This window comes from Diuraphis noxia, unplaced genomic scaffold, assembly GCF_037042655.1.
Source record: "Diuraphis noxia isolate RWA-SAM2 unplaced genomic scaffold, SU_Dnox_SAM2 contig0003, whole genome shotgun sequence".
NCBI lineage: Eukaryota > Metazoa > Arthropoda > Insecta > Hemiptera > Aphididae > Diuraphis > Diuraphis noxia.
This window is the reverse complement of record NW_028301713.1, coordinates 65,657,478-65,674,224: the sequence shown is the minus strand read 5'-3', so window position 1 is coordinate 65,674,224 and position 16,747 is coordinate 65,657,478. Positions and strand designations below refer to the sequence as shown.

General features: G+C 27.8%; 1 protein-coding gene across 1 annotated transcript in view; it reads right to left on the bottom strand.

The window, feature by feature from the left end:
* Nucleotides 1–6,516, bottom strand: part of LOC107165696 (uncharacterized) — a 209,850-nt gene extending 203,334 nt beyond the window's left edge. Inside the window, exon 1 of the mRNA XM_015514053.2 lies at nt 6,066–6,516. The gene's annotated coding sequence lies outside the window, so the exon portion shown is untranslated. The remainder of the gene's footprint in view (nt 1–6,065) is intronic.
* Between the last annotated feature and the right edge of the window lie 10,231 nt (nt 6,517–16,747).

The window sequence follows — 16,747 nt, the reverse complement described above, 5'->3', positions numbered from 1 at the left end:
TCAATCATGAACTCAAACAATTTAGTAGTTTGAATTTTATTTAATACAATATGAGAAATTTTGAAATAGATAAACTAGATTTAGATCAATTTCAATAATTATTTTTTCAAGACAATTAAATTATGCTTTAGTTATAGGTTACTTATTATATAGTACTTTTTAAATAATCATTATAATTATAAACATTTCTTTACAGCATTAACAGCATTCTTCAATTTTATATTACAATGAATAGTGAAAATACAATTTAATAATGAAATAAGTGAGTATAATGACATAGTATTATAACATTTTAGTATTTACATATTATCGGGCAAAATCAAAACTTAAAAATGAATTCAATATTTACAAAAAGCTTTCACTAAAAAAAAAAATACTTTTTATTTCGATCTTCACTTTTTAGTGTTTTTGTACATTATTTATTGGTTTAAGGTTTCACAGATTTTTTTTAAATGAGATTTTTGTAAGAAATATTCAGAATCAATTATCTTTTCATTAAGCATTCAATCTGAAACTTTATAATTGTTATTATTTTTCAATCCAGTGTTTTCTGAAAATTTAAATTTGTCTCTTAATTTTTTATGATAATATATAATAAGTTATAAAATAAAAAAACCATTATTTAAAATTGGTAAGACCTAAAAAAAACTTATTTACAATATTTTTTATTCATATTTATTATGTTTCAATTTAACTCTTAAAATAATACAATTTCAAAAATATATCTATTTGTTCTACATTAATTTCAAGATTATAGTATAAACTATAAATCTGAATAAGATATAAATACTAATTTATTATCAAAAGATGTATAATATATGCTATATTAGCGGACGCATGTAAACTCCGCCATAAAATCAAGTATCAGTTAGTATAAAATTAATATAAAAAAAAAATCATAATTTTAATAATCATTCAGATTAAAATATAATAGTTTGGTAAATAATAAATATGAAATAAAATATATTCAAATCAATTCAAAAGTATATAAAAATTACTTACCTAATAACTAAGAGTATACGATTGATATAATATAGGTAGGTAATATAAATTCATAATTTTCATAACAAATAATCGCTATAATAATCCAAAAATATGTAGTTATGTTATATAATGTAAACTACAATAATGTGAAAAAATTTGTAAATATTCTAAGTCTAGTATTAATCCAACAGTGTGTTTATAGCATTCTGTAACACTGTCATTTTTTTTTTGAATTTTTGAATTTATTTATTTGAGGTATGCTAATGAATTTTATATAAGTTTGAGATTGAAATTCAATAAGAACTTTACTAAAAATATGAACATTAGGGTGACTTTTATAAAATAAATTTTTTAGATGGCTATGAAAGGATTCACAAGTATTTGTTGTTCGATTTAAATTTTCACTTTGATTAGCACACAAAAAATGAGGAGGAAAATCTGTGCCAATTTTAACAGGTATGAAAATAAAACTGGCGGAGTTTATATATACCTATTACAGGTAAGAAATAAAAGAGTTTACAATCGCCCATATTGGCATATTTACGTTTTATATATAAACAATTGAACATATGATGAAATAATACATTTAAGGGAATTAGTAAAATCACACTCGAGCAGATACTGTACATACGAGGTTATAACATTCTGATAAATACATACCTATCTATAGGTACTATATTTATCTAGGATACAATCTAAGCTTACAACCAATAATAAATGTTAAAACATATATATATTTCTTAATCAAACTAAATATGTTCAAATCATCATCATCGCACAAAGGGTAAACAGTAAACATATACCTAACACCTATATTATACATAAAATTTTACTATTTAATACAATTTAATAGAATCAATACTGATTAATGGAGTTGAAAGATATATAACTAGTGAATAATGGAATACAAATATAAGTGTAAAAATCGAATGTGAATTCTACATAATAATGTATCGCAATATGGTATACGAAATAACATATACATAATATAATATAAGCAGTCCATTATGTTATAGTAAATATCTATACAAAATAATGATTAATTATACACAATTTTTAATTTATCACACTAAACATCTAAAAATCCAATTTGTATTTTCATACTATTAAAATATAATTCAAATTTCAAACATTAATATTAAACAATATTTTCATTTTTTTTTTTTTTACCTCGATTATGGATGTGATATACACGAAATGAAACTAAAATTATTGATTAGTAAAAGTTATTAGCCCTGATCATTTTTTACTGAATAATGCTATTATTATTTATTTTTATGCTGGACAATAAAATATGAAAAACTGCATGTAAGCTTAGTAATTAATGAAAGGGGTCAATGTATTGTAATTTATTGAACAGGCCGTGTATAATAATAATTTCATCCTGTAGATATATAACATAAATATATTAATATGTATACTTATAGCTAAAAAAACAATTTTAAACCTTGGCCCTAAAAAATCATATTTTATATACAATTAAAAAAAATTCAGCTATTTATACAAGATAAAACTTAAATCTAATTAATTTAAAATATCATACATTTATCTATAGATACTAGATAGTGACAAATTGTTATTAAATTTAAAATAAGGTATTTTAAAACTTGGTTTATTTTTTATCCCATATATATATGTTTATGTCCTAGATCCATTAACAGAAACATATAAGTATACAACTTTTATATAATATTATATCATTGCCGAATGAATAGTTCAGAGATATTTCGGTACTAAAAAACGTTTTTATTTCCCACGAGTCTACCAAATACCATTCTTCAGTATAAACAAAATTGCCTTTCACGTCGAAATTGAACGAGAAAATATATATATGCACTAATGGCCGAAAAAATTATATATATACTTATTTTCATATATCCAAAATGCAAACATATTTTGGTATATACAAATAATTGATTTACTTATATAGGTAATATCTATTTTAGTTCTCATTTGCAATTCACATATTTTTTTTTTTTATTAGTCAAAGTACATCGACAACTAGGCCATTAGTAAAAGAAATTTTTTTGTTATATTTTTAGTATTTTAAGTATAAATGTTCTACATTAAATTAAATTATACAATTCTGTTTTTTTAAAGAATAAAATTAAGTTTTTTACATCCTGTGGGTTTGGTGCAAGTGCTTGACAGATTTGTTCGGATATGTGAAATTGATTTCGATACTGGTTGTATTTTTGACATTCAGTGATAATGTGGTTGACGGTTAAAAGTACGCTGCATGACTCACTTAGTGGAGGATCGTCTTTACTCATCAAGTAATTCACATATTATATAGGTACAAATTGTTTTATTTAGAACTCTATACTAAATAAAAATCATTCACAAATCCGTTAGGAGTAGTCGTAGACGAAATTAATTACGAACGTGCTACAACTGTTGGCTGATTCATATTGTATAGTAAGCTAAGAAAATGGTTTTAGCCAGTTTTAGATTTCGCTTCTCTCGAGGGAATGACTTACAACTGGACTAAGGCCGAATAGAACAGATACTATACTTGGATAAAAACTTTTCATCAGTTTTTCTATACTTTTTAAAGCCCCCTCTCTCTCTCTTTCTCTTTTAAATCTTAATTTACGTTGTGATTCTTTTATGTGGCCACAATCTCATGGGAATGACCCTCAGGGACGTGACAAACGAGATTCAGAATTGTCTTCCTAGTCTTCTGGCAGTAAATTTTCTGATCCTGAATAACTTATCACAGTACTAAGCAATATCAATTTTCCGTTAAACTTCCATAAATTAACACCATAATACAAGAAAAAATTTCATGATCAAACAGAATACTCAGACATTTTTTCTTTAACTTTCCAACTATTTGATGTAAAGTAAAAACAATTATTGAAAGTAGTAATATATTATATATGCATAAATTAAAAAATAAACTTTGCTAAGCTTATAACAAGTAATAATTAGATCTGGATTCTGTAATAAGTACCTAATAATAACCAAGCTCAGAGCTTAGAACTATGCAGTTTTAAATAGTAAATCATATTAACCACTTTCCAATTTAGCATTAATAACCCACTCAATTATCCTGATTAAAACGCAAAATATATTCATGTATAAAGTTCGAATGACACGTATGTATCACATATTTGTTCGAATGTTATTTAATATATGCAATTTGAATTCACCGAAAATATCGTTAGTATGATATTTTTCAGTATAACGTGTATCTTACTGGCTGTGCACAATTCTGTATTACTGCAATAACAAATAATTACTATCCTCCCAGTATACACACGTATATTGTTATATACAAGTGTTATGTTTACAAACGTAAAATATCATAAGCGTTCAAATATTTATATTACATTTTAATGGGGTTCACTTTTTTTATTATTAGGGAGCAGTTTATGGAATCGCAAACGTATCCAGAAACAAATTAAAGCTTTTTAGAAAATTCATCAAAATAATTAAATGTTCAGTTGGTTCGCGAAATGTACCAACCTATAATACATAATAAAAAAAATCTAAATTGGATACCATATAAAATTAATTGGTCTAGGAAAAACATACGCGTTGACGCGGCAGTGCTCAATAATCGCATTATACACCGAAGGATTTTGATCTTCAAAATAATTAACAGCTCTTCTAGATTTACTCGGGTGCTCCTTAATTGAATCATACCCGAACAGTTCTGATTGGTCCACAGTTATTATACATACACACAGTGGTACTCTTAATGACGCCGTGCAGGCGCAAAATGTTGGGATTCATGAATCATGTTGACGTTTCAATGCAAAATGGCAGCAAAAAGCAATAAAAACGTTACCCATCTTTAACATAAATTTACGAAAATTATTACACGAAATACAAAAACGAAAATTGAGAAGTCACAAGAGCGTGAAATAGATAAATCTATGAGGTAAAGAATGTAAGAAGTCAGACATGGGTATAGACTGTATACAAGGGTTTTTATTGGCAGCCTCCAAGAAATATGGTATTATTCGTAAGACCGAAGCAGGTAGACGTATAATTCCCGCGGGATTTTGAGGGAGATGGCGTAGAGGAAGTTTTTCATGCCCAAGGCCATTAGTGAATCACACTGGGGACTTCTAAAAACGAAACTTTTCGCCCTTGGAATTATTACTACTGCAGTGAATCCTGAATGGTCGTTCGTTTATTGTTACTTTAAAAAAAAGTTAAAGCTTACCATTTATTTACATTTTAGTTTTAATTCTACAACAGAAGAATATACTTTCAGCTTTATTTTATATTCAGTATATTGGCAAATTATATAATACGCAGTCCGCAGTGTTAATTAACTGTTTAATTTATAATACCTATAAACTATGGCAATACATATTTCTTTAGTTATTTACAAAAGTTATAAACTTTTCAAAACACTTTGCTCGTTTTTAAGCTACCTATAGGTAAAGATAAAGGTAAGTAGATATAATTACATTTTATAGAATTTCAACTTTGTTAGCTTGACATCTGAATATACAAGTTTATTCATACACTATTCAAGAAGGTTAATTATGATCGTATAATTTTCTAAATATTCTTTCCATTACAATATTTATCATTAATTCCCTTTTATAAACGTTTAAAGTTTTGAAAACGAGTAGGTGAATAGATATATTATATTCTTATTTTAAACGATGATACTAGGCATTACATTTAAATTTATTCGAATACTTAAAATAAATTTATAATTTTAATTATTAAAACTAAATAGTTTAAACTATTGTAAAAGGTAATTCACTGCATAATATGCATTATTTCCATTTTCCGTACATTTTAAATTTGCGTAGGCACTAGTAAATTATTTTTATGTACACGTAAACATTTTTTTTGAAAATTTATATTTTTAAACACTATGATGTACGCTCTGCTCGATAGTTTTTTTTTTTTTTTTAACTTTATATATTAATAGATAATAAAACAGAAGACCACTACGCTGACAACAGCGGCGGCGCTGAGATAATTGAAGACAGTGATGAGTAGGATTGCGATGCCCAATTTCTAAGCTAAGTATTAAAATAATTTTGTAGGTATATCTTTTAGATAAAATTTAAAAAGTGCATCGCAAATCACAATAATATTATACTTACGAGACTCGGCCGTGACGATGACGTTATTATGCCGAATACGACTCCGGGCCACGATGAAATTTTCTTTAGACGATGACTGTTTCTAGTCGGAAATCGGTATTTGTAAGACATACAGTGGTCGACACGATAGACGTATCGAGTGACGTCACGACTAAAGATTATTTTTAAATGTTGTCGGACATCAGCGCCGCCGATCCGACACGATGATTTCTTACACCGGATATCGGAAAACCGTTGTAGCCCTCGTGTGAGCAGGGTCGTGGAGCCCGATAGATTTCACATGGTAACAAAAACAACAATAATAATAATAATACGATTTGTATTGGCGTAGCGGGGAAATCGCGGGAAAAACGATTACGGTCGCACTGGTGCGAAGACGAACTACGCGCGAACGTGCCGAAAAACGGTAAACGGGGTCGAGTGAGTTTCCCGGACGGTAGCACGACACTGACTGCGTGCGCGCTCGCGGTTTTTCGCCCGCTGGGAAAAACCCTCAATAGGGGCCGTCGTGTTCCGACGCAGCGCGCCGTAAGTTATTTCCGACGCGCCCGCATGCATACATGTGTGTGTGTATACGTATGTACAAGTCGCGCGACGCGTGTTCCGCTGGTCGTTACGTGTGTATTAATCATTAAAATATGGGATGACCACCCCCAGCCAGTAATAATAATTATTATTAATGTAAATGATTTAATACCATATTATTATGTTTCTAACATTTTTCAGTTCGATGTCTAAATCGCGGTTTTTCCACTTTTCAGATTTTATATCTCAGATCTCAGACCACGTCGAGTAACACTCGAATCCAAGTGTCATTGGTACGAATTCTGACGTTATTGTATACATTATATTACTGTCGTCTGCCAACTGTTTTATTCACAATACTATACTATTATAATTTTAAACGCAATACAAACGTCTTTTAAGCGAATGATTTGAAGCGAATAACGGTCGTACCATGCACGTAGCCGCAGTATTGCAAAATAATTATTGTGTGGATGTTCGTATAGGTATATATGGTGATACGACGTGTTCATAATATAATAATAATCTCTAATATGCAGGGACATGGTATTAATCCGGGCTAAACCTATAATGAACTGCAAAGAAAATGCCCGAAAAATTATAGTTTAATTACATTATAGTGACGTACTGACATGCAAAACATTTTTTAGACGCCTATTATAATTACTATATATTTTATAAATATCTAAAGTTTAGAAAAGCTGAATGTATAGTTTAGTATTTACAATTATGAGCTATAGCTGTTATATATATTACAACTTACAATATTAAATCGACGTTTTCTGAATTATATTATGCTTAGGAGTATAAAACTAATAAATGCTATAGGTGGGTTTCCAAGTTTAAAAAAAAAGATACCCAAACATGAATTTGGACATTGTATACATTTGTCAATTCACGTTATAACAATCACTCTGTATAAATCCCTAGATTGCAGTACTATAAATAATAATAATAAGTCTTCGACGAATCACGAGAGAGGAAAATGCGAAAACCCCATTATATATATATTATATACCTTTGGATAGTTTTTCCTCTCCCTAAGATTTCCCTGACGACAAATAAGTAAATAACACAGTACTACGATAACAGCTATTTTATATATATATATATGCAAGTGACCTACGTGGTAACTTATTCGAGCAACAGTGCACGGGCTATTATATGCGGTTATCTGACGGAGATAAGTATATATTTTACTTCCAAGTTATACAATCTTTGTTGAATTCCCCTATTTTGCGGAAATCCACGTGTCTTCTTTTCGATAACTATACATCGCTGCATGGCTGAATTGTACCTATAGATGCAAATTCCTCGAGGGACATCATTTTTTGGATCAAATTGCCAATCACAATTGAAATCACTGCCTATTTCAATATCCCATATACAAACGAACAACATACAAAATTTGCGTTTAACAAGAACATGTTATAAGTGCAATTTTGTATTATTGACTTTAATAATTAAAGTATATTATTTGGGTTTGTACTTTGATTATTTACAATGTTTCAATTTTTAATCAAATTATAACCATTGACTATGAGTAGACATGTAGAATATTACAGTTTAAAAATCTACTAATTTTTTTAATATTCAAACAAATTTCCAATAATATTAGGTTATAGTTTTATTTTGTAGTGCATAAATTATATTTAATATAAATTAAAAGTAAATATTCAATAATATTTGTGTAAAATTTCTGTAATTGAAACTTTTCACCCAACTTTCTTCAAAATAAGGAATAAATTTGCGTCTGCAGGTTGAGAACTCCAAATCCTTTGCAGTTATCAGAATAATTTGTTTAAAGGAAAGTTTAACTTATATGCCTTTAAATTCCAGCTCATGCCCATGTAATTGGCGATTACCTATTTATTGTAGATATGCATATGTATACCTTCAACTGAAGTCAGAACAGCTACCATGGATAATTGAAAAACTTCACGCAATCAGCCCTTGAAAACTTTTACGTGATGTCAAGAGGATATTAAAGTCATTCTACAAAGCTACACTTAGGTATATTAATAAGGGTCAATTCAATGTTATTTATGAACAATAATGAATCGTTATCGTTTTAATTTGCACTTCAAATGAAAATGAAAATGAATGAAATTATGTTTATTTAATTATTATTAGGTAGTAGGTACGTACAATACACTATTAAGGCCATAAAACAAATAATACTACCTATACCAAGCGGCTATATACGAGTAGTACCATGTGTAATAACGCAAAAATAAAAGAAAAGAAATAAAAATAAATAAAAATAAAACTCTAGAATGAGTAATAATTTGACTAAAATAATTAAGTTAATATAACTATTATATAACTAAGGCTCCTGCCAATAGTTATATATTACTAGATATAAATATTAAGATTGCGCTATTACCTTCCTCCTAATCGTCGGAGGGTTCTCGAGGTCGTGATTCGAGAACGATCAAGTACACCGTAGTAATAAAATGTTAGTTATTAAATTATAAAAATTTAATAAATACAATATAATATATGAAATTATATAAATATATGAATATAGATGCGCATGCACCTTACCTTATTCGCAGCTGTCTTTGATATGCAGTTGACGTAATAAAATAAATAAAGGTTTTTTATTAAACACTCAGATTAAAGAAAAACAACACTGTTAAATTTCGATTTTAAAAAAGAAACGGTCCAGCTGTCGCTCGCAATGTCTGGTGTTGAAAAGTTTTTAGGTGCTCCTGCACTCTTGAGGTTGTTTTAGTTTTGGGTGGTGCTCATGCACTCGAGAGTGGTGCTCATGCACTGGAGAGTGGTGCTCATGCACTGATGGAAGGAGACGACGTGGTCCAGCCAGCCAGGGTTGTAGGTGGCTCCCCCAAAGGCCTCTGCGTTTCCAAAGACTTAGCATTGTCTTTGGCAACAGAGATCCTCATTGGACCATCCCCTGCTCTGGTGGCACACGAAATAGCTCACACGTGTTGTGCCAGATAGTCACAACTACGTATAAGTTCCCATGTGATTAAATAATACAAATCGTTCCTTTCATCAGTGGACAATGGTGTTTTTTTTGTTGGATTTTAATTGTTATCTGCGTGCGACAACTTGACTGTTATTTATTTTATTGAGTATTTAAACAACATACAATCATGATGTGTGAGCATATCATTACATCCACCCTACGCTTTTTTGTATTGTGCCCTCACAATACCACTCACAGGTGAGTGTCAGCGTGATACATCAAGTGTGACGTTGAGAAAGTTTTAAGTTAAAAGTTGAAAGTTAAAAGCTGAAAGTTCTAAAAGTTTGAATACAATGTAACCGGGTAATTTTTTTTTTTTTTTATACAAAATTGAAGGGTCGAGTGTAATATGATTTGAGCTTACATATAATATAGGAATAGTATGTGTGCAGGACTGAAGCTTGAGTCTTCTTCCACTCCTATTCCATTGTTGCTCTATTTGTATTAATGTTACTATTTTATTTTTAAATTTAAGATTCCTAACTGGTGGATGATAATGATTACTTTACAATTTATTAAGTTTTAACATTTTTGTATGTAATGACATATTGTTTGCTTAGTTTCTAATTTTACATATTATTTCTTATTAACTATTAGCTAGAGTTGGTAATGTTTGACTTATAACTACTTAATTGTATTTTGTACTTAATTAATTTTTTTTTTTTCTCTATAGGGTTTGTCTTATTTGAACTTCCCCCCTTTTTTTTTTTATATAGTATTTTATTATTTTATTTGTTGTTTATTTGTTTATTTTAGTGTTATTTATTTTTGCCTGTTTTTTGAATAAATATTTTATTTATTTATTTATTTTTTATACTTATATTAACTTAACTTAGGTTAATTTTTTTTTTTTTTTTTATTATGCAATAGTACACAGAGGATTATTATAAATTAAATTATATAAACTTAACTAAGGTTATGACTATATTTCTTTTTTTACAGTTGGTTTTTTTTTTTTTTTTGATGATGATGTAACAGCAATCATAACTTAGTTTATTGTTTTGTATACATTGGAAATGTTCTTATTTAGAGTGTGTTAGTGTTTCACATTATTTTTTTTTTTTTTTTTACTTGCTTTAACATTCATATTCTTACATATAGGTTTAGATTGGGTTAATTACTCTAGATATTTTATTACTTATTCTGTGCACTTATTTGCTTTAACATTTGTTGTCTTACGTATATAATTTAATTATTTTTAACTTAAATTATTTTTACAGTATTTTTTTTTTTGCATTGATGTACAGACATATTAACATATTAACTTGACTTTAATTATTTTTTACAGTATATATATATTTTTTTTTTTGTGTACATATATATTAACATATTGACTTAACTTATATTATTTTTTACAGTATTTTTTTTTTTTTTTACAGACATATTAACATATTAACTTAACTTTAACTATTTTTTTTTTTTTACAGTATATTTTTTTTTTCTTTGTGTACATATATATTAACATATTGACTTAACTTAAATTATTTTTTTACAGTATTTTTTTTTTATACAGACATATTACAGACATATTAGCATATTAACTTAACTTTAATTATTTTTTTTTTTTTACAGTATATATTTTTTTTTTTGTGTACATATATATTAACATATTGACTTAACTTAAATTATTTTTACAGTATTTTTTTTTTGCATTGTTGTACAAACAATTATGACTTATCGATTTGACTTAACTTATGTTTTTTTTTTTTTTTTTTTTTTTTTTTTACAGACATATTAACATATTAACTTAACTTTAATTATTCTTTTTTTTTTACAGTATATATATATTTTTTTTTTTTTGTGTACATATATATTAACATATTGACTTAACTTAAATTATTTTTTTACAGTATTTTTTTTTTGTACAGACATATTAGCACATTAACTTAACTTTCTAACTTAACATTGGTTATTTATTTAGTTTTTATTTTTATTTTTTTGTTAAGAGAAGTATAATTATCTTTGTCCTTTTTTTTTTTTATACTGAGAGTCTTCTATTGTAAATAATTATTGGTGCTTTATTATTTTTGTTTTGTTTTTTCGATTCAATTATTTTATGTTCTGAATTTTTAGATTTGTATTGTTTATTATGTTTGTTATGCATCAGGTGGTGTGTAACGTTCGAGAATAACCCAGATTTTCTTTTTATGTTGGTGGGTACTTCTTCATTTTTTAATGCTTTTATTATATTGTTGCAAAATTGGTCATTTTTTTGTTGTATTTTTATGTCGTGTAAATTGGTCAATAAATCGATATTGTCGTTAAATATATTTATGCTTTTAATATTGTTAATTGCATTTCGAGAAAGTGAATCAGCGACTTTATTTTCTTTACCCTTTTTATATATTATTTCAAAATCAAAATCTAATAATTTTAATGTTAATCTGGCTATCCTAGCGGAGGGTATTTTTAAACTGTTATAATATTGTAAACTTATATTGTCACAAAATACAGTAAATTTACGTCCCCATAAATATTCTCGAAAATATTGAATACCAAAACAAAGTCCAAGTAATTCAAGAGTGGTGGAAGAATAAGTTTTTTCTGAGTCTAGGAGTTTTCTAGATGCATATCCTACGGGGTGTAGTGTATTCGTGTCGTCGGGTTGCTCAATACATGCGCCTAAACCCATTATAGACGCATCTATTGTCAAATATACGTGTTTATTATCATCAAAGTGTATTAGTAATGGTTCTGATATTAAACATTTTTTTAATTTATTAAATGATTCCTCATGTTGGTCAAGCCATGTTATTTTATTTGTTCCTGTTTTTATTAATTCACTAAGTGGGTGTGCAATTTTGGCAAAGTCTTTGACATGTTTCCTATAGTACGAACACATGCCGATAAATGATCTAACGTCTTTTATTGTTTTAGGTCGTTTAAATTCAATAATTGCTTTAGTGTTTGTGTCTAAAGGTTGTATGCCAGTGGTTGATATTTTATGGCCTAATAGTTCTATTTTATCAAAAAAGAAATTACATTTTTTTGTTTTTAGAGAAAAATTCATTTTATCAATAATTTCAAATGCCTTCCGTAAATTAATTATTGCTTGTTCAAAATTATTTCCATAGGATACTAAATCATCAATGTAAATTATAATTGATTTGTATAATATATTTGAAAATGCCTTATTTAATTCTCTCTGAAATATTGCACTACTATTTTTAAAACCTTGTGGAAGTCTTGTGAAGGTTAATAATCCTAATGCGGAGGTGAACGCTAATTTAAATTGATCTTTTTCTGCAACCGAAATTTGAAAAAATCCACTGTTTAAGTCGAGAGAGCTAAAGTATTTTGATCCTTCTAAAGCTCTGAACAAGTCTGCAGTACGAGGTATTGGGCATTGATCACATTCTACTCTGTCATTAAGTTCTTTGTAAGATACTACTAAGCGATATGAGCCTATTTCTTTTTTCTTTACAAGGAATGCCGGTGCGGCAAATTTTGAACTTACTGGTTTTACTATGTTTGCTTTTATTAGTTTATTAATTTGAGTTTCTAATTCTTGTCTCTGCTGTGGTGATACTCTATGGGGTGCATTAAATTTTGGTTCTTTGTAATTTGGTTTCATTTTAATCTCGCAAGGTTTTACATTGGCAGCTTTTATATTAGAAGTATCCGTTGTGAAAATGTGTATGTATTCAGTTAACAGCTGAATAGTTTTGTTGTGTTCTATTATGCTTAATTTGTGTGAAATTGAGAAGGGTGTGCCTTCAGAATCTGTTAGAAATTGTTTTGTGGCCTTGTTTATTAAATCTGTGGCTGTAATATTTTTTGTTTGGAAATCGGTTTCTTTATTATCAGTGATTTCTATTGATTCAGCATGTGGTGGTACTTTAGTGTATAATAATGTATTGGGATGCGTTTGTTTGTCGTTATCGTTACTAGATGTCACGTTTAGATGCTGCAAGGAACTCGTTTTTTTAGTGGTCATTTTTATTTCATTATTCTTTTTCATATAGTTTTCGTTTTGTATTATTTGTATATTATTAATTGTGTCTATGTCACCGTTTCTCGTGTCCTTGATATTTAAATTGTGTGTTTGTAAGTTAATTTTTGGTGTTTCTCGTATGTGAATAATGTTGCTAGGGATTTTATTTGATTTTGTTGTTGTAAGTGTGCCTGGGATCCAATGAGTATTTTTGTTTACATTATATAATACTATAGGCGATCTATTGCCGTCCCCGTATGTTATACCCGTATTATTGTTATCGTTATATATGTAAGTGTCATGGTTGTAATAATGTGCTATTGCGGCTAACTCTTCGTCAGACCACCAATGGTTTGGTAATTCGTTCAACCCTAACAATTCTAATAGCTCTAAAATTGAAGTTATTTTATTTTTTTTATTGTCATTTAATGCATTACAAATGGCATAGAGCCCACAATTCCCATCGCTGAGAACGTTTTCTCCCGGTTTGTATTTAGAAAATATATTATAGGCTTGACTTTTGGTTATAATATGCTGTGTTTGTGTGTCAATTATTTTTATTTTGGTTTTATTATCATTATCATTATCATTATTGTTACAGTATGTATGGATGTTATTAATTATGTCAGTGAATTCTTTTGATTTGTGTGTTACGTTTTTTTTTATCTTTATAATATATATGTATTTCTATATTGGTATTTTGAAATTCTGAATATATTAGTTGTTTTACTAATGACCAGTTAAATTTGTGTGGTTCTGAATCAAAAGTGGGCATAGCAATTTTTAAAATATTTAATTTCATAGCTTGAAGTTTTAGGTTGTGGATAGAGGCTTTTAGATCTTCGTATTTAGGTCTATTATAATGTAATTCTTTTGTTATTAGATGAAATATAGTTTTATTATTATTATTTGTGGGTATGGTGTTTCCTACATTTATTTTTTGTAATGAAAGTTGTGGTCTGGTATTACCATACACTTTGTATATTAGGTTTGTTATGCCTTTGTTCATTTTTAGGTCTGAAGATGTATAGTGAGCTATTGCAAAGTTGTCTGGGCAATTAAATATGCTACCTTTTATTTCCTTAATATTGTTTGTATTATTTATACAATTTAACGCGTTTGTATTATTTATTTTTAGTTGGACATTTATATTATTGTTTAAGATAATGATGTTGTCTTTAAAATCAATTAGAGCATTGTTTTTTATTAGAAAATCATTCCCGAGTATAATTGTGCTAGATAAATTTTTTACTACATGTGTGTTTATATCGAAGTAATTATTTTCAATTTGGATTTTTATTTTACTTATACCCGTTACGCATAACGGTTTATTGTCCGGTCCTGATAGTTGTACTGTGGTAGGTGTTATAGTATAATTATTAGGTAATAGTTCTTGTCTAATACAGCATATGTTTGCGCCCGTGTCAATTGTTATTGGTAAGATAGTATTATTGAATTTAGCTTCAATAATGAGTGCTTCGGGTGTAGAGTTAATTTTATTAATTTTTTGTATAGGTGATGCTGTAATGGAAGGTGAACAATTATCAGCTGTGTTTAACCTTATATTTAGTTTTTTTGGCTTGTTAACGTACAAATTACAATTATTGGCCGTGTGTCCGAATTTATTACAAATTTGACAGGTGGTTAAGCTTGATTTATTTTTGAAAAAGCATTTTTCTTCTGAATGATTAGTTTTAGAGCAAATAGAGCATTTTTTTCTTTGAGTATTAGGGTCTTTATTTATATATGCGGATTGATTTGTTTGTTGCATATTATTATTTATCGGATTTTGTGGAAAATATGGTTGGTTATAATGTGTTGGACCTGTGTTCCAATTGTTATATGGTGAGTTATAAGTTTGCGGCATTTGCGTCTGCCACTGTTGGTTGTTAAAGTCATTTTGATTTAATTGTTTATTAAGTTTATAGGGATCTTTTTGTTCTATATTATTCTGACGTATATCATTTTTATTATCTTTTAAGAGTTGGCTAAACATAGCTTTCATGTCTTTTATTTCATCACGTAATTTGTCAATTTCATTTTCTTTACTATTTTTATTAGTGTTTATTTGTTGAATTTTTGATTTTATTATTTCTGTTTCGAAATCAAATGAAGATTTAGGTGTTTCACCTGCGATCATGAATTCGATCATTTCATATTTACGTACATTGTTTTTTAATTCTGATAAATTTTGGTTGCCCATTATTCCTATATATCGTGCTATGGAGGGGTTTAAGCCTTTCATGATATTACGAACCATCTCTTCCTGAGACATATTATTATCAATACGCCTACATAAAGATTCAGCTTCGTTAATATATGATACTGTAGGTTCATCCGGTAATTGTTTGCGTTTTTCCAACATTAGACGGAGCATGTCCGTTTGAGCTATTGGTTCAAATTCTAATCTAAGTTTCTTTTCTAAGTCAGGCCATTTAATATCTTCTCCGCTATCTACAATATTGTCATAAAATGTAAGAGCGGAGCCTTCTAAAAATACAGGGATATATTGAACCTTTTCAGATTCAGACCAACCATTTATGATGGCTGCTCTGTTATATTTTTTTAAAAACGAATCAATATTTTCTGAAATGGAACCTGAGAAATTTGTTGGTTTGAAATATGGTTTTTTGTTGTCAGTCATATTGTTTTTTATTGTGTTATTGACAGAATTAGTAATTGGTTCTGCAATAAATTTTATGTTATCTATTTGTTTTTCGAAATCGTCAGGGGTAGATTCTCCTTTTAGATATTTATGGAGCCTACTTTTTAAGTCTGGAACTAGACCAGATGTTAATAATTGTCTTCTTGACAATTCTGTTATTAATTTTTCTTTGTTAAGTTTGTTAATCCACCCTGTTGAGATGTTATTAAAATCTATGTCTGGGAATTTATAATTATTATCTAACTGATTCTTTTCTAAATTTTGCATGTGTCAGTTTGTTTTTTGTTTTTTTTTTTTTTTCTTATTTTATTATATTAATTTGTTTTCTAAGAAACAATATTTTAATAAAATTTTTTTTTTTTTTTTTTTATTAATTAAAAAAAAATTTTGTGGATATATTGTGTTCTGCAATAATATTTAATCGTGACAAACAATTATTTTTTATATTTATTATGTTTGTTTTTTATTATTATTATTATTGAATATATAAATATATATATATATTTTTTTTTTTATATGGTAAAAGCAAAAACAGTAGTAAAGACAAATATGTATTACCTTAG